Below are 26,120 nucleotides of genomic sequence, written 5' to 3' on the forward strand. Positions count from 1 at the left end.
CATAATTAAATAAAATTAAAATATTTATAAGCCATACCTTCTAATGCCACGCTTTTCTACAAAAGTCGCTTTAAACTTCAAAAATAAAACTAGTAAATTACAAAAGCAAAAAAAAGCAATTTTTATCGACATAATTATAGCAATAAAAACGCCAGTCGGTGTCAAACAAGCGCCGTTGAACGCATGGGAAAATCGTTAAAATAAAAAAGAAGTAAAAAAGTCATCCAACAAATGCAAATGTTATATGGCATTTGAAGTGTCTACAGTGGCTCCATGTGCTTGCTCTGCCATTTGCCAGCGTGTTTGCTTTTCAGAAAAAAAAATTTCTCACCGAAAAGTTGTTGGTTCTATATTATATGCACTTATTTGTATGATATTTCAGAACGTCCTGCGATTTTTATGATTTTTGTTTTATTTTTTACAGTTATTCTTTTACACGAAACACGCACGTTAAGTGTGACTCACTTGACTCACAAGTGCCGCAGCATTATACGGCAGTTATTGCATTTGTTGTTACGCTACGTGTATGAGGAGCCAAGTGAGCAAGTAAAACAAAGTTGAAAATTAAAAAAAAAAAAAAAAAAAAAAATCGAAAATCAATTCAAATCGCCATGGCAAACAAAATGCGTTGCATGATTTTAGGCGTCTGGCAGCGGCAGGCAAAATGTGTTTGCAGGCAAAACACTTATTTCTTGTTGTATATGTCGTGCATTTAAACACATACAAAGTGTGTCAATATGTCACTGCGTCCGCACAGCATTTCATTTTTATTTTGGAAATTTTTCGATTTTTTTCTTAATTTTTTTTTTTTTTTTACAATTTCAGTGTACTTTAGGCCATTGAGAGGTCACAGCCGCATGTGAAAACTCGCTGAAAGTTTTATGGTGGCCAACAACAAAATTGCACAAGCCTTGGCTTGCTCATAGACAAATATACCATATATGACAACAGCAACAGCAATACACACACACTCACATGTTTGGGATTTGGTGTGTGCTGGTGCCTTTGCGTGTCCTTTGTGTGTCACACGCTTTGTTGGTCGCCGCATTGCCGTGTTTTAAATCACACAAAAACAGCACCAACAACTGCCAGCCTCACCTCGCACGTTTTGTTTTGCAAATTTATGTGCCTAACACAAGGCAAGCGCCGACCGCTCTCAAACTGTATGTGGCAGGCAGCGTGGCGTAACCAGCCGTTGATACGCCACACATTGTTGAGATCGACAACAACAACAAAAATGCTAAAGCAACGCAAAAAAGCATATTAATGAAGCTTTTATGGACAAATTTGCGTTTCAAGCGCCGTGGCATTATGCAAAAAGGTTACATTGTCATGCATAATCAATGGCGTTTATTGCTTTTGTTGCTGTTGTTTTGTTTTTTTTTTAACTTAACTTTAACTTTAACAGTTAAAGTTTGATTATTTTTGAGAAAATCTTTTATTTCTTATGAATTTTATAACTCAATGAAATAAAATCATTATGAATGATCAAACTAGTCGCGCTATTTTTGAGATATCTGTCTGAAATTTTACAGTCATCCTTTTCTCACCAAGAAGCTACTCATTTGTCGGACCACTATACAAACTGAACGATCGGATTCGAGTTTCTGTAAGGAAACGAGAGTATTTTTGTTGTTCATATTGTCGAGAAATGCATGGCAATTTTACGTAAGAAATTTATTGTTAATTAAGGGGTTAGGGATAGTCAGAATTTTCAAACAGTTAATTTTTTTTTTTTTTGCATTTTCCTTAAGTGTAATACCTTAAAAATATTCTCTGATAATTTCACGTTGATCCGATAATTAGTGTTTCAGTTATTCGACAAATAACAAAACTATGTTTTTTGAACTGGTGACAACTATTATGTAATTCGAAAACCATTCAGTAGATTTAAATGAAATCTATACCGCTTTTAGAATACATTATAAACTCGCGTCTGATCGAAGGATTTTTTTTTAAATTTCGATTTTTTAAGACCATTTAACTGCTGATTTTTTTACCAAAAATTTAGAAAAAAATTTTCATAGGCCGCCATTTTGTTAATTTAAAAAAAAAAAAAATTCTTCTTCGGGACCAGAATTATCTATTTATAACACTAATTTCTTTTGTCCGATTGATTTTGGATGAATCTCCAAGGACTTGTGATTGTCACCGCAAGTACCTTTTTTTTTTGAACTGGGTCAACAAAAACAACTGTAACTTTGGAAATAATTTTTTTTTTTTTTTAATTTTCGTGACTTCAAGTCAACACATTCTATAATAATGCCACATTACTACTTTTGTAAAATCAGACGATTTAGTARMAAMAAAAAAAAAAAAAAAATACTGAAAGTTCTAATTTTTTCATGCCTTTGACTACCCCTAAACCCTTAAGTCTTAATTAGGATATTGTCTAATTAGCCCTATTTACCATATTAGTAAATAATTAGTGATTAGGGTGCTGAAGCTAATTTGATTGCTTAAGGATAGTGTGTTTTGAAGGTGAATATCCACAATACTGTAATTTAACAAGAGATGTTATATCCACTTGGGAATTTAATAAACTTCAATTTTTTTACTTGTATTATATGTGTATCGAATGTACATATAATCACCTAAGATGCAAAATAACGAAACATCGCTTTTCATAATTTGAAAGGTGAAAGAAATCGTTTATTGAAAAAAAAACTGAGTTTTGGTTATCAAATGGTTATATATTGGTTATTAAAAGGTTATATATTGGTTATGTCTGACTGTGAAAGCTGAAAATTGTGTGCAACATATACATATGTAACATCATGTAAAGCATCGTTAGCAATAAAAAAAAACTAAATTAAGATTTTTTGGTGATACGTTGTTTCGCATTTTCGATGACGATATACGTACATAAGAATATTACTGGAAATCGTTTCAAATATATAAGTTTACTTGTAAGATTTTTTAAATTGTTGTAACGTCTCCCAAGACTGTAAATATGTTTTTTCTCGAAACGTGGTCTTCAGAGCAGATATCGGTAATATTATATCTTCGAAACTGCAGAACTTTTCAACTTGAAATTTTCTCATGTTTTTCGTATATATTATATGTTTATCAGGCAATGTTCACAAAATTAATTTTTTTTAATATTTTTGTTTTCTTAGTTTTCACAAAAAATTATTTTTGGGTAGCTAACATTTTGTTAAAAATCAAAACTTTGACTAGTCTTCATTATCTGTATTGATCTATCTTAATAATACGAGTATGGTTTTTTGGGATTTCTGATTTGCAAGAGTTTTAAAAAGAAAAATCTTCCTCAACTCCAGACCTATCCACAGTTTACAACAAAAGTCACATGTTTTAAAGTATATTTAACTTTGTAAACTACTACTTTTTGTTAATTTCTTAAATTAAAATCCCCTTAAAAAATTTTACAAAAAAGCACAAAGTGAGATTTTATGCAAAGCTTGTCGGATGTGCTTATTATACTTATTATATAAACTAATTTCAGTTTTTAATTTAAAATTTGTAAATACTCAACCGTATATTTTAAATAATAAATTACCAAAGCCATTCTTTTTTATTCGGTATTTTATTTATTTTGAGAAAATTCTTTGATTTTAGAATATTTATTTTCAAAGCTGTTGCCTTCAGCGATTTATCAGTTACAATTGCTTTCTGCTTTCTTAAGATCTGCATTGAACAGTACAATATATACACAATTATTGCAGTATATATTTATACTATATGCGTATTTGTATTATTTGTATTGTATATTGCTGTTGACTGTCCTCGTTGCCCTTTAAGCCATGTGATAAATGCCTTGCACTGAACACAGACGACATTGATCTATCGCTTAGATATGCAGATGGGGCAAAATATATTGTCAATCTTGAGAAAATAAATAAGCAGCCAAGTAATGTATAGTTAGCTCAGTGTTTATATATGAATATGTGCTCGGACATAATGCTGCATTGCATATATGCTCTCATACTATACATGTGTGCTTACTGCTTGTGTTTGCTTTAAACGATTGGGATACACGAGTATTATGGAAACTTAAGTTGAGCAGCAGTAAAAATACTTTCTTCTTACAAAAATTGGTTAATACATATATTAATACGCTACTTGATCTTATAATCATTTTTGAATGTTTGGATTATGTTCAAGTGATTGAAACTAAGAAGGTTTTGTATTAAAAAGGCCAATTTTTCCCAACTGTAATTGATCGATATTTGGCTAATCGATTAGAACTCACTGAATCTGTACTGATACTATAGACTCATCGTTCATTGTAAAATTAATAAATTTTGTGAAATGACAACAGCTTGATTCGCCAAGCCAAATTATGTAATTGCAAGAACACAGATGGTTCTTTATTGGTTTGATAATTTATGCGATTGAGCCACTCTTTCCTTTTTCAAAACTGTAAAGCATTGATCAGGGTGCTTCTTTTTGAGTTCACAGCAAATCATTATATATAAAAAGTACGTGTCACATTTTTTATCCGCGATGGACTCATAAATTACTGAACCAATTGAAGCAAGCACGCTCTTTTCAGTTTGAACCAACTTGAAGATAGAATAGTAAAATAAATTCATAAATAAAAAATACAGTGAAATCTTTATTAAATTGACGCTCTATTAAGCGGACATCACCATTAACTATGCACATTGGCGGGTCCTACAATTAGTTGATGTTTATTGAGTACAATTTATTAAGCGGACAACTCTACTGACTAGACAGAAAATCTGGTAACCAAATATTGAGAAAGCAGCCTTGAATTCATTATTTTATTCCATGAAACTTATTTGTATGAACATATTCAAAGTTAAACCTCAAGTACAACAACGGGTGGCCGGATCCACTAGTATGACTATATAGAGTCAGTGAAATAAATAATCTTGCAGTTATTTGAGAAACTCATTGATATCAACACATCTGGTGTTACTGTTAAATATATATTCAGAACTTAGACATAGTGGCTTCCATATTTCCGAAGAAACATGTTATCCATCGCTCGATAAGTCAACGATATTTTTTAATACTTTCGGCTTAGCATTATTTGCCTTCCTTTTATTCTCAACTCAATCTCAATAGGTTAGAGTTTTGTGATTATTTCCCGATATCAGTTTACCATTTGTGATGTTAAAATTCATGAAAATTAAATTAAAATTTCATACATCGACTAAACTTTTCTTGAAACGAGCTTTTTATACTCTCGCAGCAAAGTTGCTAAGGAGCGTATTATAGTTTTGTTCACATAACGGTTGTTTGTAAGTCCTGAAACTAAAAGAGTCAGTTATAGGGTTATATATATCAAAGTGATCAGGGTGACGAGTAGACTTGAAACTCGGATCTCTGTCTGTCCATCCGTCCGTCCGTGCAAGCTATAACTTGAGTAAAAATTGAGATATCATGATGAAACTTGGTACACGTATTTCTTGGCTTCATAAGAAGGATAAGTTCGAAGATGGGCAAAATCGGCCCACTGCTACGCCCACAAAATGGCGAAAACCGAAAACCCATAAAGTGTCATAACTAAGCCATAAATAAAGATATTAAAGTGCAATCGCATTAGGGAGGGGCATATTTGGACTTAATTCGTTTGGAAAAGTGGTCGTGGCCCCGCCCTCTACAAGTTTTTTTTACATATCTCGGAAACTACTACAGCTATGTCAACCAAACTCTACAGAGTCATTCCCTTCAGGCATTTAAATATACATTTCAAAAATGGAAGAAATCGGACCAACCACGCCCACCTTCCATAGAAAGGTTATGTTGAAAATCACTAAAAGTGCGTTAACGGACTAACAAAAAACGTCAGAAACACTAAACTTTACGGAAGAAATGGCAGAAGGAAGCTGCGTCCAGGCTTTTTTTTTTTTAATTGAAAATGGTCGTGTCGTCGCCATTTTATGAACCAAAAACCATATCTTAGGAAGTACTCAACCGATTTCAATGAAATTCGGTATATAATATTCTCTTAACACTCTGATGACATGTACCAAATATGGGTGAAATCGATTCACAACCACGCTTGAAATCTCGATTATCACTTTATCATGTTCGGTGAGATCCGAACTTAGCGCTTCCTTACTTGTTCGCGGATGAATTATATCGGGAGAAGCCAGACCGCAATAGTGGTTTTCAAGTAGAAATGGCAGCCATCAAGTTAGCAGCGGATGTATTTCTACGAAGTGCGGCTGCTTTTACTATCTTTTGATCCATACCTAGAAATTCTAGGCATTATAATTTTAATACGAAACAGATGCTATTTGGATAGCTAAGAAAGTAAATAAGAACACCTTGGTCTAAAATTAGATCGAAAAAAGCGAGCTAGCCAAGTAATGCTGAGAATATTATTCCTCAAAAATTCGATAAATTCTTTTTACTTAACCCCTAAAACTTTTCGTAAATACTCGAACTCCGCTGAGCACAAGAAGTTGATTAATCTCTCACGGCTGATTGCTGCAATGGATAGTCCACACACGCTCTGAGCGGGAAGAAAAGGATTCGCTTGTTTTTAACTTTCAGTCACCCAGCGTCTATAAATAAGTATATCCACACAACTTATATTCTTTCAATCGACACTTGAAATTCTTGTGGAGAATTACTTGACAATTAAGTGGTTGAACTCAATTACATAATGAATGAAGAGGTCAGGAGGTCAAGACAAGTTATAAAGCTGTCCATTATTTACTTGCCATTCGATCAAAGTAAACTACTGAACATAAAAGTAAATCACATATCCGCAAACAAAGGCAAAAGCACTGCGCTCATAAACAAGCAAAAGGCAAGGGAGAAATATGCGATAAAAGAAAAATGAATAGAATAAACAAACTTTATGTGAGAGTGCTAACATGCTATAAGATGCATGGGAAAGTAGCTGAAGGCAGGCTTGAGAAGCACTGCTGTGAACCAGGCAGGCTGGCGTCAGCTAACCGCAGTCACGTGCCAAGCAATGAATTTGTATGTAAAGTAATATAAATATAGCACACAAGAAAGTATGCGCGTGCGAGTGCGGTGAAGCAAAGTTCTTTGCATTTGTTGTTGTAACGGTAATGGCAACCTTAGCGATAATGACAACGGATGTGGCTGCAATGCGCCATATGCAGGCTACTTAAATACAACATCATATATATTTATATATGTATATGTGAATGTATATATTTCTGAGTATATGCGTGTGTGTGTTCTGCCCATATTTACACTGGTAAGACTGTGTGTGTATGTGCGTTGCCAATGCGTGCAAAAGTTTGCTTTTCCCTATATCAAGTGCCACATTATAGGCGCACTCGTATCTGTGCCTCCGCGTATGCTGCTGGCGCTGCTCTTAAGTAGAGTAATGACGGCGAACAATGCACATGACAAATGGCAAACTTTTATGTCCGCAATCTCGTGACATTTCGAGCAATTTGTGCGGAACACTGCAAGTTCGCGGCTCGGCAAAGCAAAGGACATGAGAATAATAAGAGCATCATCGAAACAATAGTTTGCTTGCTGGCCACACCTGCTAACAATTAAGGCGCCTAAAATGCGAATAGCACCGCTTTTTTATTTGTGACATTATTTGTTGTTCGTTTGACATAGCGCAGCGCTTTCGTGTCGCTCATTACTTGCGGTATTGTGCGCTGCTGAGTGCGCCACAGTGCGCTTTATTCTTAATTAAATTTTGACTTTCGATGTCAGGCAGCCGCTGCTGCAGGTGCGCACAGGCGGTCAGCGGGAGATCAAAAGTACGATAGGCACAAGTTTAATAACTATATATTTGCTGTGTTGCTGACATTTTTTTTTTTTTTTTTTTTTTTTTTTTTTTTTTTTTTTTTTTTTTTTTTGTTTTTATTTTTTTTTTTTTTTTTTTTTTTTTTTTTTTTTTTTTTTTGTTTGTACTTGACCATGTCACGCAACACTTATTTCAAACGCTTGTCATATTTCATATTTTCAAAGCACACTAAATGAAAAATAATGAAAAATAAAACACTGATAATAAATGAAGTATAATAAAAGAATGAAAGAAGAAGAAGAAGAGACTAAAAATAAGAAGTTTTCGTGGAGATATCCTTTCGAATGAAAAAGATTCCCATGCATGCACTTGATTGCGATCATTCAGTTTTTATGGCAGCTACATGGACAAATAAATAGTAGTAGTTCTTGAAGAGAAAAGGAACTGCGCAGAGCTTTAGATGAGTTTCTGAAAAACTGAACGCCTGAGCTCCGACGTTCTCCTGTAGCAGTTACAAGCTTTGTGACAAAATTAATGTACCCCGTTCCAGTTATAATATAGTGATATCTCGGGGTTATAACAAGAGCAGGGTGTGGATAATAAAGCTCAAAAATTCACTGCAAAAATCTTATACAGAGATCATATAAAGACTAGTGTACGAGTAATTATTATAAAATCCATATACTGATTCTAAAACTGTCAAAAAAGAGAAACAGTGTTCTAGTTTCACCACTGTTTATTCGATCAACGGGATTTTCCAACTAGTGACATGATTTCTTAAAAAAAAAAAATAAGGAAATTAAAATGTTCTTTATATTGGTTGTCAAAAGTTTTGCTTTATTTTTGCGGTATTCTTACTGAATTTCAAATGTTCGTAAAATTTTTTTTGTTGACTCATGCCCAGCTCTTGACCGATGCTACGGCTGCTACTATGCCGGCCTCTTTCGACCAATTCAGCGATTTTATCGCAATTTTCGACGACAGGCCTTCCGGAGCGTGGCGCAACTTCAACCACCTCTACACCAGAACAAAAACTTTGAAACCATCGCTAAGCGGTGGAAATGGAAACTGTATCGGGTCCATAAACTACACAAATTTTATTGGCGCCTTGAGGTGCATTTTTGCCTTTATCGTAGTAGTACTGTAAAATATGCCGTATTTTTATATTGCGCCATGTTTGCAACGCTATAACTCACGAACGACTTAAAAGAAACGGCAATCAATCAAACACATGTTAGCGTGTGAAATGAGCTTTCCAAAAAGGTATAGCATAATAGCGACGAAAAAGACTAGAACGCCAACTAGCGAAAATACCGCAAGACTTTTTTGACATTCGATACAATGAATGGATCTGAATTCAAGTGGCCTAGACAACTTCCTTTCAGAAACGAATGCGATGAACCCAATTTTCGAGTACTTTTTCCACAAGTACAAGTACAAGTGCACGTTGAATAGAGACTTCGAAAGAAGAATGTCTGATTTATTACTGAAGATCAATATGTGGTTTAAGAAAACATTGTTTGTTTGGAATAAAAAAAAAGCAATGACATTTTGCCAGAGTTGCCACCTCTTTTTAAATTAAATGAAACTGATATGCGTTAAAAAGTCAAATATTAAACTTAAATTTGTACGAACTATCTCGATAAAATGTACATTTAAATTGAAACAGCGATGCCATACTTATTCAATTTTCACTAGGCATTACGAAAAAGATAACAAAAAGCAAATATGGACAAAAAGTAAATGTGATTTGAAAATATAACTACCAGAACCAGCGTTGCCACTAACATAGCCTTGCCACCTCTTTTTAAATACAATTAAATAGGTATGCGTTAAAAGCCCCAAATAACAATTTTTATTTTTTATGGAAATATTTAGATTAAATTTACAAGCAAATTGGTACAAAGATGCCACCTTAATTAAATTTTTCACTAGCTATTGCAAAATAGTACCACAAGAAAAACATGGACAAGAAAAAAGTGCATTTTGAAATAACATAACTTTCTAAAGCAGTGTTGCCACTAAAACAGTGTTGCCACCTCTTTTTAAATACAATTAAATAGGTATGTGTTAAAAGTCTCAAATATAAAATTTAATTACAAGTAAATTGGTAAATATATATTGTTTACTAAACAAATAACACAAAGAAAATATAGACACGAAATGCGTAAGTGTGATTTGAAGGAACACAACTACCTTATTCAGTGTTGCCACTTATTTTGAAAGTAAAATCAAAATATTGTATCATATTTAATTATTTAATATAATTAAAGTGAAAGGTGGTCATAAAAGTATTCCGTGTTTCGCATTTCCATTATGATCGCAATACTGAAAAACACTGACAATTTAGATTACCAGAGGAAAGTAGTTGGACAAAAATAAATGATTGCTTGTTAATTACAAACTTAAAAAGATGGAAGTGTTTGAGTTTTATTTAATAAAATATCAGTTGGATCTGTTGTTTGAAGCATGATGTAAATTTTAGCATAGGGTTACATATGTAGTTGCTACTATACTCATACTAGTCGCCTTACATGATAGGAATTTTTTGGTTTGCTCAAAAACTTGACTTTGTCTAAGGAGAGGCTTAAAGACATATTTTTACATAATTTTCTTATTATACTATATTTTCTATGAATTCATAACCCCACAAACCGGTTTCTCTGACAGCTAAGCCTAAATAAAAAAAAATAAAAAATAAAACTAATAATATGCAAAATCTTGTAAGACCTGATGATAATTTTAAAATTCGTAATTTCTTCTTCAAAATATATGTCGAACCACTCAAGGTAATTCCCCTTGGCCTCAAAACACTTGTGTCAACATTTGTTTAAGTCAATTTCAGAGGCCACGCGGAACTAAATCAGGCGAATGCGATGGTTTCGGCACGAAATTGGTTAAAAATTTTGTGAAATACTCACGAAGAATCAATGCTGTATGGGACGGTGCATTATCGTGGTGCAAAATCCAAGAATGTCGGCTTCATTTTACGTATACCTTTGCGCAATACTCTGAAGTAGTATTTCTTGTTGGCAGTTTGGTCGATCGGAAGTAACTCAGAGTGACCACATTTCGATAATCGAAGTCAATATAGCCTTGATTTTTGACCGGTTTTTTTGGCTTTGGCTCACCTGTGCCACGATATTCGACCCATCGATCGTCTGCTTCCGGGTCGTAGGCATATATTCAAGACTCATCGTCGGTAATAATACGTTTCATGAAATCCTGCTAGTCGGAAAGTGAGAGTGATTTTGGCGCTTTCACTTTTCTTAAGCCACAATGATCTCTAAAAATGGTTTTCACTAATTTTTTCGATAATTCAACATACTAGTAAGATCTCTGACTGTTTAGCGGCGATTTGCGTGAAATTTATACTAAAAAGTCCGACTATTTTTTGCCCACAGTGTTATTTGGTTCACTTATATTTTACGCTAGTTGATTAATCGAGATTTGGTTTAAAGAATATTATTAAACGAAAAGCGACAGAATATTCAAATGACGACGAAATATTCAAATGATATGGGGCCAGTCCCAAGTAAATTGAAATTTATTATGCAAAACCTTTAATAATCGGTTTTATCGTTTGAGAAATCTATTTTACAGAATTTCTCACTCCACCTCCCTCACTGTAACTGTAAAATCAAATTACAGCAACATTAGAGTTTGAGTACAAATAACATCTTGCTGTTGTAAACAATATAAAAATCTTTTATAACCGTTAAATATAGCTCATTAAATGGTTGTAAAAGATATTTATTGCCAATATTGCAGAAAAATATTTTATTGAATTGATGAAAATACGCTGCCACTTCAGTCTTCGCAAACAGAACATTTTATTACAACCAAACGAAGCACAGAGTGACGGGTGAGGTGATGGTCAACAGCAATGGGCGCCAAAAGAACGGCACAAAAGCGGTAAGGAGCGCAAAATTTACAGAAAAAAATCGATAAACATGCATGCCACAGTGCCATTTACATACACACACATACATACACATATACGAAAATACAGTGAGCAACAAAGCAGTATGAATTTTTAACTGTAAGCGCTTACATAAGTATGGGTTTGTGTGTATAAAAGTATGTGTCTTTATGTATGTGAGTGTGGTCTTTATATAATATATGTGACTGTGTGTCTATGTGTAGTATGTGCCTTTTTGTATGTAAGCATGTGTTTGTATGTATGTGTGTAATTAAGTATGCACGTATATTTAGCAACACGAAAGGCCACAATTCTGCCAGCAACTGGCACTTCCACAAACATAGCACAACTGCGCACACAACAACAACGACAACATGAATTTTGTGCTTTAACGATTTTCTTTGGCCTTTTCACATGTTCAGGGCTGCAATCGACACCGTCAGCTTTGGCACGTCACAATTCGTCATATTTGAAGGAAGCAAATAAATAATTAAAGCATGGCTATGTATGAACGAAAGCAAATATTTATTAAAAACTTCACAGTTGCCGCGTTAAGACATTGATTAGCCGGCTTGGCGGGCGCGTAGAAGGGTTATGGGCGTAAACTCTGCACGCCGACAGCTGTGAAAAATTGCCGTAATTTCGCACACGCCGCACCGCAGGTGCAAAAGCAACTGAGCAGCCGAAGATCGATCGCTTGAATCATGCACGACATATATGAGGCTTATATATCTTCGTTGTTTTTGAGACGCTGCAATTACTTGCAGCTGTTGGCCTGCTTTCCGCAGCGTAATTGAATAATTAATTTAGCGCATTGTCTTGCTTTAAGTGTCTGATATATTTGAGCACATAAATATGTACATATATAAATAAATATATTTTTTTCGCAGATGTATATTATTCTCTGCACAATGGCACCTTCTTTCGAATGAAAAAATGAGCAGCGAAAGCATATTTACAGCCGCTTTTTGCGTAACACACAAAGTTCATTGTCGTCGATTTTAGGCGACATCATAAATTTACTGCAGTGATTAAGTTCATTGCATTAGCGTGCTAGCGTTCATTTACTAAATTTACTAAAGTCCGTTGGAAAATGTTAAGTGGCACGGGAAATATTACCTCATCAAGTAATAAAAGCTACTGTGTGCTTTGAAGGGTATGTCGTTGCGTATACGCAACATTAATTGTGACACGCAGAATGACTACAAAACAAGAAAAAATGCTAACTTCGACTACGCTGAAGCTTTAATACCCTTCACAGTTGTGTTTAGTACAGCAACAATGGCATAAAAAGATTTTCATCTTGAGTTTGTTTGGTCAGTTTGTATAGCAGCTAGATGCTATAGTTGTCCGATCTGAACAAATTCTACGGAGATTGTAGCGATATCTTACATAATTATCTATACCTAATTTCGAGATGATAGCTTTTCAAATAAAAAAATTTTCCATACAAGTATCTTATCATTCAGTGTGTAAGTCAGTATGTCAAATATACTATACAATAAGTTGTCAAAAAAGTCTTGCGGTATTTTTATTGCATTTTTTTTTTTCAATTTTCAATTGTTCATAAAATTTTTTTTTGATGACTCATGCCCAGCTCTTGACCGATGCTACGGCAGCTACTATGCCGGCCTCTTTCGACCAATTCAGCGATTTTATCGCAACTTTCGACGACAGGCCTTCCGGAGCGTGGCGCATCTTCGACCACCTCTACACCAGAACGAAAACGTTGAAGCCATCGTTGTGCGGTGGAAATGGAAACGACAATCAATCAAACACGTGTTAGCGCGTGAAATGAGCTTTCCAAAAAGGTATAGCATGACCCGATGCGACGAATAAAACTAGAACTACACGCTCTCAGCGCCAACGAGCGAAAATACCGCAAGACTTTTTCGACAACCTAATATATGGTTGGCTAAGCACATGCGCAAAATTTATTATGTTAAGCTTATAAATGTCTTACAAAAAATTCTAAAAATTATATTAAAACCTTTTTTATTTTCAAATTTGAGCATATTGATTGAAATTCTCCAAAGGAACTTCGCCTGGGGATATTAAACATTTTAGCAGTTCTTTAGCAACAGGTTAAATGGCAGAAAAAAGCAAAATATTTGATAATAATCCTGCCCTCCATAGCCCTTTTTATTACTCAGAAAGAAAATTTTTCCTTTACTTTATTTATCATGATTTCACAGTCCATTTTCACATTTCCTCTCAGCAAACTAAACGCATTCATGTAAACTTTAAAATATTAATTATAAGCAAAATAAAGCAGCAATTCGTCAAAAGCTGCATTTGTGTAAAATTGCTAAAATTTACGTTCCTCACTAAATAAGAAATGCAACTGTTTTTGTAACACTTCAATGTCTCATAAGCACAAGTGGCGCTCTACTGCGTATACGTAACATTTGTTGGCACACCAATGAGCAGAAGCGAAATTCGCACAATAAAATATCACATATGTATATAATATACATATATATTTGTGCACATTTTAAATGCAAAACAAAGCGTCATATGATATATATTTATATATATATATACATATATATGTACATATATGCATAGATATGGTATACGCTTGATGTGAAACTATAGGAAGTCTCTCTCTCTCTCTCACATTCGCAACTACGTATTTCTGCGTCACTTCTTCCTGCATTGTTACTTTTCTTTTAATTGTTATAGTCTCGTTTTATGCTTATCTTTTGTCTTGCCATGCAGTCATTTGAATGTGCTTTAGTTCCTTCCACTGCCATAGTATTTATTTCTGCTCATATGCGTTAGCGGAAGGACATATTTCTATTTTAAGCAGCCAGCGAAGGAGCAGTTGGTATATAGTATAGCTTGTAGTAAAGTGCGGAAGTGGGGTTTTAAGTGCGTTCGTTAGCTTCTGCTTTTTGGCTTTTAGAGCGCACTAGGTAAATATAGTCTTATAGTTACTAACAGTGAAGCTTCTTTGGTGTTCGCACATATGAACAGAAATGATCATTTCAAAGAGTTTAGTTAAGATTTAAGATGTCAGATTGATGAGGATCGGTTTTTCTGTACATTATGGGATATAACGATCTGTAGTAATGAACGGTGAATGGACATCCACTGGGTTGTTCTAAATACTACTATAATAAGTGAAAGCAAATTGTCTCAAAATCTGTATATTTCTGTATGAAGGAAACATTTCTGGTAGCAAAAAATGAAATGACGCCAATGATAATGTCATTTATAAAAGCTATTTTCCATATTAAAAAAATAATATTTTTGAAATTTGAAAATGATTCATTAAGAGGTAAGATACCTGTAGAAAATACTGAAATTGGTTTAAACTTGAATTATATTATAGATCTTTCTAAGACAAGAACGAATATCGGCATAACGTATTTTCGGGTGAAAAGCGAGATAGTGGCGGCATATGATGTTAATATTTAAAGGGTTACATGAGTTTTCTCAGGTCAAAAACAGCCTTTCTTCAGCAATAAGTTAATAATAAACGATAAGCTACTAAAATGGTCATTCTTATCCAGATTATATCAGGATGGTAACGAGTTGAATAATTTGAACTTGTTTCTAGCATTGACGCAATCGTAGTAATTTTTAGAGGACATTTTCAAAAGGCATTCATGCTATAAGACGAACCGTCAAAGTTGTATGGAAAAAGTTGAGGTGAACACATTCAGGCACTTCTCTGCTAATATCTAACTTTTGCAAGACTAAGTTTGAAAGATTGCAGCAGTCATACTTTCGGCAAACCAGTATGCGGAGCCGAAACCGACACCGACACTGACTCACCAAATTTGCAATTGGATCCGGATGGGCTTCACAATTCTAATGCATTTTTCTTCTAAGGCCAAAATTTGAGAGTTGAAGACTCACCTGATCATCTGTTCAGCTGTGCAACCGAAATCTGCAAAAAACAGTGGAATTAAATTAATTATCACTTAATTTCAGACGAAAATAAACTATTCACAGATCACAACAATCAAACAATTATTGTTAAACAGATTTACAAAAAAAAATGTAAAAGCCGCTAGAAATGATTGTGATAAAGTTAACGCATTGACAAAGTATTTAGTATGTAGTTGATACTTTGTGTTATAATAAGTGCACTGAGTGGGTTCCTCAGTAGTATTGAACCAGCTCATGTACTAATACCAGCAATCATTTTTATGAACATACAAATGGATTTGAAAGACTTAAATTTAAGAAGGAAATAGGATCCAATTACAGCAGAAGTGTTGAAGCATTTTCCATACAAAAGTATACTAAATCGTACCCATCTTTTAAAATGACACATATTCCATGCCTTTGGAAAGTGCCGGTAGTCATAATTCCTGGACCAGGAACGGACTATCATATAGTCTCATCATATAGTTTTCGAAAAATGAGTTCTTCAAGGCCGAAGATCTTCAATCGATGAAAATCACTTAATCACATCAGTTCGGCTTCAGAAGTAAGCATTCAATAATCGAAGAAATTCTTAGAATAATACATATAACTAATAGAAAAATGTGCGGAGGAAGGAAAATTGTGTTTAGCGGTATTCCCTAACATTGCGTAGTCGTTCGAAAAGATGTGACACAAAGTCCTTGTGCAACGACGATTGCCTTCAGGTTGAGTATTGCGTACTTCTAGGATCGTATGTCAGTTTGAGATTTTTTCGTGTAAATAAAGGAATTAATTCTGCAAACTTTAAGAAATTGAAGCATAAGCACCACGCAGTATGACTGCCGCTCTTTATAATCATATTTGGCGAAATATGCGTCTTAATAAAGCAGAAAAAGCTGCGCTAAATCTGCAAAATATATTCAATGCGGTTGACAATAGGACCACAAAATAAAGAATAAGGCTAAGCGGTGCCAAACTAATTATTAGACCGGTATAGTCATATAGATTCTAAGTGTCGGTTGTGCCAATGATAGAAACATAAGTATTACTCAAAATTCCAATATCAGATGCTAATAAACAAAGTTAACGATCCCTGAAACATAAGAAACTTTCACTTTCCATATAATGCACTATATAACTACTAAAACTGAATGACTCCATAACTAATATAATCTGAGAAGAATGGAGATTTAACGTAGAGTATGTCAGTGAATAAGTGAAATATCGTAGTAAATCCTATAGGCATGCAGATATTTCTATTGGTATAATGCCAATTCCTACCAAAATGAACATTAAATCCCTTGTTAACAAAATAATTAATGTGAATTGAAGTTAAGATATATATTGTTTTTTCGCTAAAAGAGGACTACCATCTGATCAAATTTAACCGAACTGTTACATTTAAACAGCGGCAGCAAATCGAATCGATTACGACATGAAATGTTTGTCTAACGATTTTTACCTTATACCATTTATACCACCACGAGACCTGAATTTTTTGCCAAAGCGACGTCAAGTAGATCCAGAAGAGATGCTTGAAAACTAAGTTAAGGAGTTACATGGGTCTCCTCGCGTAAAAGTCAGCATTTTTTCAACAATTTTGTCTCATATAAAAAATTAAACATTTTGTTAGAATTTTTCATTGTTTCAAACACACGCTATTAACAAAGAAACTCTAAAATTTTTGGAAAAAAAACTTTAAACTCGGCCATTGCGACGGCCGGTGGCCCGTTGACAAAAAGATGCGTCCGCGTTGGCAGAAAAACCCCTTACACAGGATCCTTACAAGATCATCTAAAGTAAAAACATATGTGTTTTGAAACCTTGACTTAGAATTTGCATGAAGAAAAAAGAACTGAAAATTGGATTTTATTCAGACAGTTTGATAAACACAAATAGAAATTAAGATTACAGTGAAAATTTTGCAATTTTTTTTTTTTGCAAATACTTGTAAATGCAAATAAATTCCTGCGTCCGAGTCTTTAAGAGTTTTATCTCATTGACATATATAACATTATATAAAGATCGATTAAGTAGTTTTCGAGAAATCTTTCTGTTGTGTATTTGTTGCCTATTTTCGTTCTTATCCTCCTCCCAAAGCGGTCTATCTTTTTGCATTAGCATTTATTTCTTGTTTACTCTTTTAGAACTGGTGCGGTCTATTCTCTCATACGCTTTCACATAAGTTAAGATTAGGTCACGTGAGAAACTCTACTTTCTGGAGTGAGCTACTCTTCTAAGTTCGTTTAGTTCCGCTATTTCTTTACTGTAGCTCATACACCAGGAGAAAATGGAATATATTCGTCGTTAGAGAAAGAGCGGTGAGACCCATCGTCATGTTTATATTTGTGCTGATATTCTCTAAAGCTGTCAAGTCCACTCAGGCGTCGGGTCAAATAATAATCGGTTTCACCATGCTTCCAGATTTCTTATGTCTCTATCTACATTTCGTCGAAAAACGATATAATTCACTCATTTGAAAGAAAATTTGAGTTTTGGTTATAAAATGGTTATATATTGGTTATTAAACAGTTATATTTGGTTATATCTAAGAACGGAAGCTGAAAATTTTATGCTACTTATATGTAATAAGATATAGTGAATCGTAAACTTAAAAAAATCAAATTCGCTTTTTTGGTGACACGTTGTTTTGCGTTTAAGATGATATGTAGTTTTTGGTGGGTTTTTTTTCGCAATAAAATTTTCCCAATATCCGTTATTTGAAGTACTTTACATGGCATACTATCTTCGCTTAGTAAATTTGGTTCTGATTTTTCTATTTTTAGGGACCTAACAATGATTTTTTCCATAATATTTCAGAGGTCCTCCTTTATATGTATATATTTTTTCGCTTTTGCTGACACAGCACACATCCGTACAAAAGCAGTGGCACAGAGAAACTGACGAAAGGCTCCATTTCCGGTTCGTTGGCGTCAGCTAGTGTTGATGGTCAGCCGCCTTTGATATTTTCCCTTTTTTACAATAATTTTTCCAGCATTCAACGCTTCATATAACGGCTCCACATCCGAACGTTCATTTCAGTGCAGTATTTAGCGGTTGTGTTGTGAATTTTTCGCTTATGCGCGATTTTAACACTTTTGTAAACACACACACATGCACACACATACAAATGTGTGCTTCGTTATATATTTCGTTATATTTCGGAAACTTCATGACCGTGCATGGATTTTAATTTTGTTGACCTCAATGTCACAGCTTGAGCCGCGCGCAGAGTGCTGAGTGTCGCGTGCTGTCATAAGCCGCTTGCAGCTGCTACCAATATACTCACTCGCACCACACACTATAGACCGCAAATGCTGCTCAAAGCGCTTTCGAACGCCGCAAAGTTCTTTCTGCCCTTTCTCATGTGCCATAATCCATACATTTCATTTCTCCATTACCATTCCGCTGTGTTGCGATTTCTACTCATGCGATTGCTGCGACTGCCTGTCAGTATAGTTGAATCTTAGCCGTATTCGCATTTCGCTTGGCAAAATGCTGTTATGAGTTGAGTGAAGATTGTGTCATGCCGTTTTGTCAGCGGCTTTCCTCTCATTTCATGCTAAGTATGCTAGCCATTGTTAGACTTTGTGCGTTGACAGGATGTTTAGAAAACGAAAATTTCAATACGGGCGCTTGCAAGTTCATAAAGGACATGTTTGTCATGAGGAATTAGTTAAGCGCAATAATTAATATTTTAATACAATGATACTTAGAGTGTACCAACAACACAAAAAAAAAAAAAAAAAAAAAAAAAAAAAAAATAAAAAATTTTATTTTTTTTTTTTTTTTTTTTTTTTTTTTTTTTTTTTTTTTTTTTTTTTTTTTATAGATTCTAGATTTTTTTTTTTTTTAAATTTCCTTGTAAAAAAATTCGTTTGACTTCATATTTTATAATATGACTTTTTCGAATGACCTCTCATCTCCTATAGCAATCTAGTAGTATTACTTAATTGAAAAATTTGTTATTTCGAAAGCCTTTCTTTCGTCACTATAATATTATTTAACTCGTCTATAACCGCGTTAGCGCATCAAAGAAGAAGAAGATACTATTTATTATGAACCTAGTTTAAAACTCTTACACATTCAGCAATTTCGACGAGCAGTGATTAGTAAATGATAACTAAAGAATAGTCAGGCTCTTCATTCTAATATCTTTTTAATTTTTTTCTCTTATGAGGCTACTTGCAAAGCCTGGTTTATTTTAGAACGTAAGTCTTATTGTGCGCTCATCTAAACAAAAATTTTTGAGAATAAACAAAGCTTTATTTATTTTACTATTGATTGACCAAGACTTGTAGGTGGCGCTGTGTTCAAGGCGTTTCAAAAGTTCATGAATACCAAGTTTTCTCACAGTTGGCGCTGCTGTCAACGTGTTTCAAAAGTTCATATTTTCGTTCAAATAATTTTCCGTGGAAGGGGACAAATCTGACCTAATTTTGATATGCGTTTTTTATACCAATTTGTAACGAAGTTTGACTAAAACCATGTAGGGGTCTCTTTACTGATACATTGCCTATTGTTTCTGCAACGGTTTTTTTTTTTTTATAAGCATTGGTAGGTGGCGCTGTATTCAAGGTGTTTCAAAGTTCATAAATACCGTACCAAACGTATCTACCTGCAAGGTAACAATCCGAACTACTCGTAAAACTCTTATTTATTTATGTCGCTCTTGTTTGATAAGTACAATAGAGAAAATACACGACTGTGGTAAACTACAATAATGATTAATTCTATTGGGTAGTCGAAAGTTCGTATTTTTACTCTAACTTTAACTTATTATTATTTCTTTTTTTAATAAACTTTATTGAACCAAATATGTATCATTTTGGTCGACCAGTTTTGCCATTTTTTCGCTAGAGACATTATTCCATCAGTGTAAAACCTTTCTGGTTTCTCGGCGAAAAACTGCGACAAGTACTTCTCACAGGTTTCTCTTAAAGCCGTCTTTACTCCATTAAATCAGTTCCGCATTAACCAAAAGTAATGGTAGTCCGTTGTTGCAAGGTCAGGGCCATAATGCATCAAAACTTCATAGATAAGCTCTCCCAGTTTTTGCCGACTCATCAAAGCTGTGTGTGGTCTAGCGTTGTCCTGATGGAAGATGAAACCCTTTCTGTTGATCAATTCTGTCCGATATTTTTTCGATTGTTTGCTTCAATCTCATCATTTGTTGACAGTAAAATGTAGAATCATACGTTCGATCAGACTGGAGCAGCACTTAGTGGATGATGCCTTTCCTATCCCTCCAAATACTCAGCAAAACCTTTCGAGGTTTCATCGACTTTTTGAACGACACATCGACCAGAGCGAAGTGCATCTTTCACATCGAAATTTCCAGACTTGCTGCGGTATCCTTCCTTTCTTTATACAAAAATTTCAAACTATATCAAGTTTCTTCATTAATTTCATTCATTTTTGAACAGCTGTAACTTTTCGTCAACTGCCCCGAACTTAATTTTTAAACAAAGCTTAGAATCCCACACTATATTATAAAATGTGATTGGTAGGACTGAATATATACGACTGCAACGACACCTATTGACAAAATACGAAAATACTTTTTCGACTACCAAATATAAAAGTTTTCTATATGGGCAAATAAAGCTGTAGAGCTAAGGTTTTACCAATGTTCTAGTGACAGCATAGTTTAACATTTTTAAGCCTCGTTTTAATAACAGAACATATGGTAACTTATTTTTTAAACTTAAATCAATGTAAGCGCTCCAAGATTTTATCAAATAGATTTGCCATTTCCATTCACAAAGTCTCCCATAAGAAGTGCGCAGCTAAGGCCACATTGCCAACGATATACGATATTTAAGACATATTCAAATATTTCAAAAGTTTAATGCAGCTGCTACTTACGCTCAGTCTCAACTCATGCCCTGCTGCAGTTGTGGTTCACAACTAAATTATGTATATACGCAACTCGTAGAAATCTTCTTCATAACTCGTTTGCTTCGCTAGCAAAGGCAAGAGTCTTGCATTAAAGCCAAATTGAAACATTTGTGTGTGTGCGTATAACTTAAATCAGCAAGCGGAAACTGTCAACTATTCCACTGCTGATATATATTTGAAATATGAAACGCCGAGATTGAGAAATAGATGACTGTGCGTTGGCCGCAGCAGCTGCCGCTTTTCAAGCGCACAGACACACAGCAATATGTTTGAAGCACTAAGCAGAAATGTGAGCTATGCGTGCTAGTTGCCACTGCTCATTATTTAAGAAATGTATTCATTTGGAATTTATTCAACTGACGGCAGGGTTATCCGGACAGTGCATGATGTAAATAAGAACCGTTTTACGGCAAATAAATTGTGCTGCTCAAATGCTAGTTATTTATTTGAATGTAGATATGTATTTACATAAGCATGTAAGCACCTATGTTAAGTGTGTATTTGCGTATGAAATAGCTGCCATTTTACATATAAATAATGAACAAAAATTTGTATGAAATATTTCCCCCCAAAAAAAATTATGGTTTTTAAATAAATTTCAGCGAGCCAGAGTCTTCTTTGACATTTTAATTGGTTATAAGTTGGCATAAGATTTTCTTCTCAAATACCAGATTAAAATTTTGGAAAGATTAATTGACAAAAAGTCAAAAATTATTAACGAACTTTTTTTTCCAAAACCATGTTCACATTGTGGAACATTAATTGACGGAAAGTCTAAAAACTGTAAACCAAATATCGTTCAAAACTTCAAGTACTCGTGTAAAAAAAGTAAAAATTTCTAAAATAAAAAAATAAAAAAATCAAAATGTTTAATACTTTTTACTACAGACCTATTCTGTTCAAAAAAAAAAAAAAAAAAAAATGAAAACCACCAAAACCCAAATCGCATGAAAATCGAATTTGGTTACGTATACGCCTCAGTGCACCGATCGAATTAGTATGTTACACTGGTTTCAGTGGTTAGCGTGGGCAATAACAGCGCATATATTTGAAAAAAAAAACGAGCGAAAGCGTTAGCGAAGCGAGTGCTGCTAACAAACATAAAGTGATCCAAAAGGCCAATGGCAATAACACGTTTTGAAGCTGTCAAAAGTTTAGGCAAGAGAAAAAAAATCAAAAAAAAAAAAAAAAAAAAAAAAAAAAAAAAAAAAAAAAAAAAAAAAAAAAAAAAAAAAAAATTAAAGGTAACATTTGTTAGAAAAATGCTTTCAAAACATAATTTACTAATACTACTAAATAAATACGCAGAAGCAGCATTAAAAATGATGGTGAATCGATTTTTCATAGATTTTGTGAAAAATCGCTTAAATGCAAGTGGTGGATTACTTGGAGATCTCACCAAGCGTATTCTGTACCAGCTAAAACCAATCTAAAACCAAAAAGACAAACTTAAATACATCATACTATATGCTCCAAAGGTAGAATTTCAAAAGTTCCTTCACGATGAGGATGCCCTCGAGAAGCGAAAAGCCACAGTAGGTGAAGAAGATGCTATTTAAAAATTTACCGAGTTTCCAAAAATTTACTGCGAAATAGGGACGGGGGTATAGTCTGAGGATTTTGATATCTCTCTAACTTTCCGTTTAATAAACCGCATCTATGAATCTATGGAGCTATATACAATAAAAAACTGCGACAAGATATATAAATTGACTATTTACGACACATAGATAGCCTGGCAGAATTGCTAGCTTTGTCTTCTCCAAAGTTTAATTTCAATATAATCAACAATTGCAGGAAGGCTTTAAGCTCACAATCAGGCACTCCTCTTGTACATAAATTATGTTTCCGGTCGCAGAAACATTTTTGATGCTGAAAGAGTAGACGCGTTGGCCAAATCAGGAGCGCCTCTATACGAATTCGAGGTAAAAATAATACCCCTCGCTGGGAAGTATCCAGAGGAAGTTCAACAGGTTCAGGAATAGCATGTATAGACTTACAGCTACCCTAAAAGGGAATTGGCCATTTGGAGAACATACGTAAGAACCTATACTTCTACCTACCTACCTAAAATAACACATAATCTACCATTACGGCACTAGTTTTAGGTGAGGTTGGGTTAGTCAGGTGGCCCAAAGGGCCACGCATAGATCAGTTTTGGTTCTATTGGATGCAGTTACTAGATCCATGAAAAATAGTCATCCTTTAGGATGCGAATTTTAACAAACTCTGTGGCCTCACTATCGATACCTCCTCCAGTGTATCATACCGTGGAAACCCCCGATGCTTTATAACCACTCTACGATTTTTCATTCTCCACAGCATCGCATCGTAGCATTTCTTTTTATCTATTTCATTTTTTGTATACAAATGAAATTGTTAACTAAATAACAAAAGAATTGATCTGGAATTAGTTTTCTCCTATACTTTTCCTACTCACACACTTCAAACGCTAAAACTTTCATATATGTTTGGTCTAAATTGAAAGCGTGCAAATTCTCTTTACTCAGAGTCGATTAAAAATAACACAAAGAAGCAACATTTCGAAGCAAATAAACGCGTTTGGTAGCACCAACTGAGCGGCAGCCCCCACTGACAGGCGTTCAATTAACAGCTTCTGGTTGAGATAACCAAACAAGCAAACATACATAGTGAAGGCAAACAACAACACGATAGTGCAGCGGAGATGTGGAAAATACGAGGGCGGTTTGGATATGAGTGAAGTTTTGATAACTGAGAGTGCTGTGAGAAAATAACATTGCTTTTCTCAAGTTATAGTTGTTCCGTGCTAAAATTTTCATTGAGTCGATATACTGTCTGTTTTGCGATAGGTTAGGTTAGATTATGTTAGCCGGTTTTGTTTTGACATACATAGACCTAGTTGTCCTTAGTAACGCCTGATGGATGTTCAGCTTAATTTGAGCTGATGTATTGGCCATACAGGACATCAACGCTTTTTGCAAATTTTAAGACCGACTTGATATTTTCTTCGTCTACTCCCTTGAACCCCGAAGCTCTTAGTTACTTAAGACGAGTTCGTTATAATACTGAACCTTAGCACATGAAGCGTTCCAGCGTCTCTTTGAGCCTACTTCTCTGTACTTTCTGCATGTATCGGCTAGACTTAAACCCATCCTGCTCTTATGTTATGCCAATAGGCCAATAGCCGTCCGGCAGTCTCTTCGAGACTGTGTGAGTAAGAAGCAACGAGTTTTCTGAAGGGGCTATCACATATGAGCTTGGCAATCCGGCATGTACTTAACGCATTCCATCTCGCCTTAATCCACTTGTCAGGTCTTTCTGAAACTTCGTTGTATTGTATATCAATTTTAGTGGTTTTCGTATTTCCCGTACTTGTTCGGTAGCAAGACGGATTCTACCTTTGGCAATTTCATCAGCTATTTCGTTCACCGGAATTTTCTTGTGGCTTGGAATCCGGTATATACGAAACCGCTGTCCGGGAGTCACTGGATCTACTCGCTACTCCTAAGCATATTCTCTGAGTAATGCGATGTGAGAGTATTGCTTTAATTGCCTCTTTTGTTATATATTGATCTTCTTTAAGTGGTTTTTCGCATTGTTAGTTAGCTCAGCCACTTTTCTGACCACAGAGCTTTCCGCCTGGTAGGTACTGTAGTATTCCGAAAGCATTAAGTGTCACCTGAGATCCAGCTCTGAGCAATAGATTGTGGTTCCACCTTTTTTAAGTGTGAACTGCTTCGAGATAGCTCGAGATGAGAGACAGCAGACTTTCTGAGTTGAGTAGGGACAATCATCATTATAAAGTTTTTTCGTTAAATCTTGTGTCTCGAGGCTCTTTCACCCGACTAACGTCCAGATAGGTGATCTCGTAAGCGGTTGATGCATCTTTTAAAAGCTCCATTCATTTTCATGATGAATCACACTCTTCCGACACCACAAAATGCCCTCGTAGCAAGTCATGGGATATTCGTCCCTGTTGCCGGTCGTCACTGCCCAAACCATGATTTTCCTGTGTGTATTTTTAGCTCACCAACCCTTCGGACAAGCAAGCAAATTGAATACATTTTCATTTACTTTTTCGCTTATTTTTGTGCACGAAACAGGAGCGACTTGAATACAAAGTGTACCAACCGAATATTGGTTTAACAATATTGGCAGAAAATAAAAATGTGAAATGAAAATGAAAATGAAAAGATAAAGAAATCAGGCAGAAGTGCTGGTCAGCCATTGAATGCGTTACGATTTCTCCGCTCACGCGCTCCCAACGCCCTTATAGCAATTCATCTTGTCAAACCGACTTGATGCAGCTTCCGCCTCGTGCTTCAATAGAAATTTTAGCGCTTGCCAAATCTTATTCCCACTCGTTTCACTTAGTTTTTGTGTGTGCAAACCCGTGTAATGTTGAAATGTTGAAATTTCGCATTTTTATTATAAGCTCGCGTGTAAGTGTGTTGCATTAGTAGGTTTTTGTTGCGTTTTGCCGTTAAAACAGGCATTATAACCAACAAGGCTCACAACACCTACGATAGCAGGCACTATATAGAACATCTCAGTGTGCGTTTATGCATGCGTGTGGCAGCTATCAATGCAACCGATTCGTTGCGGAAAAAGATAAATTTGCTCCACTTCGTGCTGCGCATATGAATTGCTGAAACTGTGCCAGGCAAACGGCTGCAAAGCATCCGGCCTGCGAACTATATACACCAGTTGTGGTATATCCGCTGCCAGCGCATACAAAAAGCATTTTCAACAACA

At 34.9% G+C, this 26,120-nt stretch overlaps 1 protein-coding gene and 1 long non-coding RNA gene across 2 annotated transcripts in view; one reads left to right on the forward strand and one right to left on the reverse strand.

Annotated features, from left to right (window-relative positions):
- LOC108969021 overlaps positions 1–15,502 on the reverse strand; it is a 214,245-nt gene extending 198,743 nt beyond the window's left edge. Inside the window, exon 1 of the long non-coding RNA XR_001993378.1 lies at positions 15,471–15,502. This is a non-coding gene — a long non-coding RNA (uncharacterized LOC108969021). The remainder of the gene's footprint in view (positions 1–15,470) is intronic.
- LOC108968349 overlaps positions 1–26,120 on the forward strand; it is a 181,194-nt gene that overhangs the window by 71,778 nt on the left and 83,296 nt on the right. The gene's annotated exons all lie outside the window — the stretch shown is intronic.

Source organism: Bactrocera latifrons, unplaced genomic scaffold (assembly GCF_001853355.1).
Source record: "Bactrocera latifrons isolate USDA-ARS-PBARC rearing strain unplaced genomic scaffold, ASM185335v1 scaffold_0, whole genome shotgun sequence".
In the NCBI taxonomy this organism is placed as follows: domain Eukaryota; kingdom Metazoa; phylum Arthropoda; class Insecta; order Diptera; family Tephritidae; genus Bactrocera; species Bactrocera latifrons.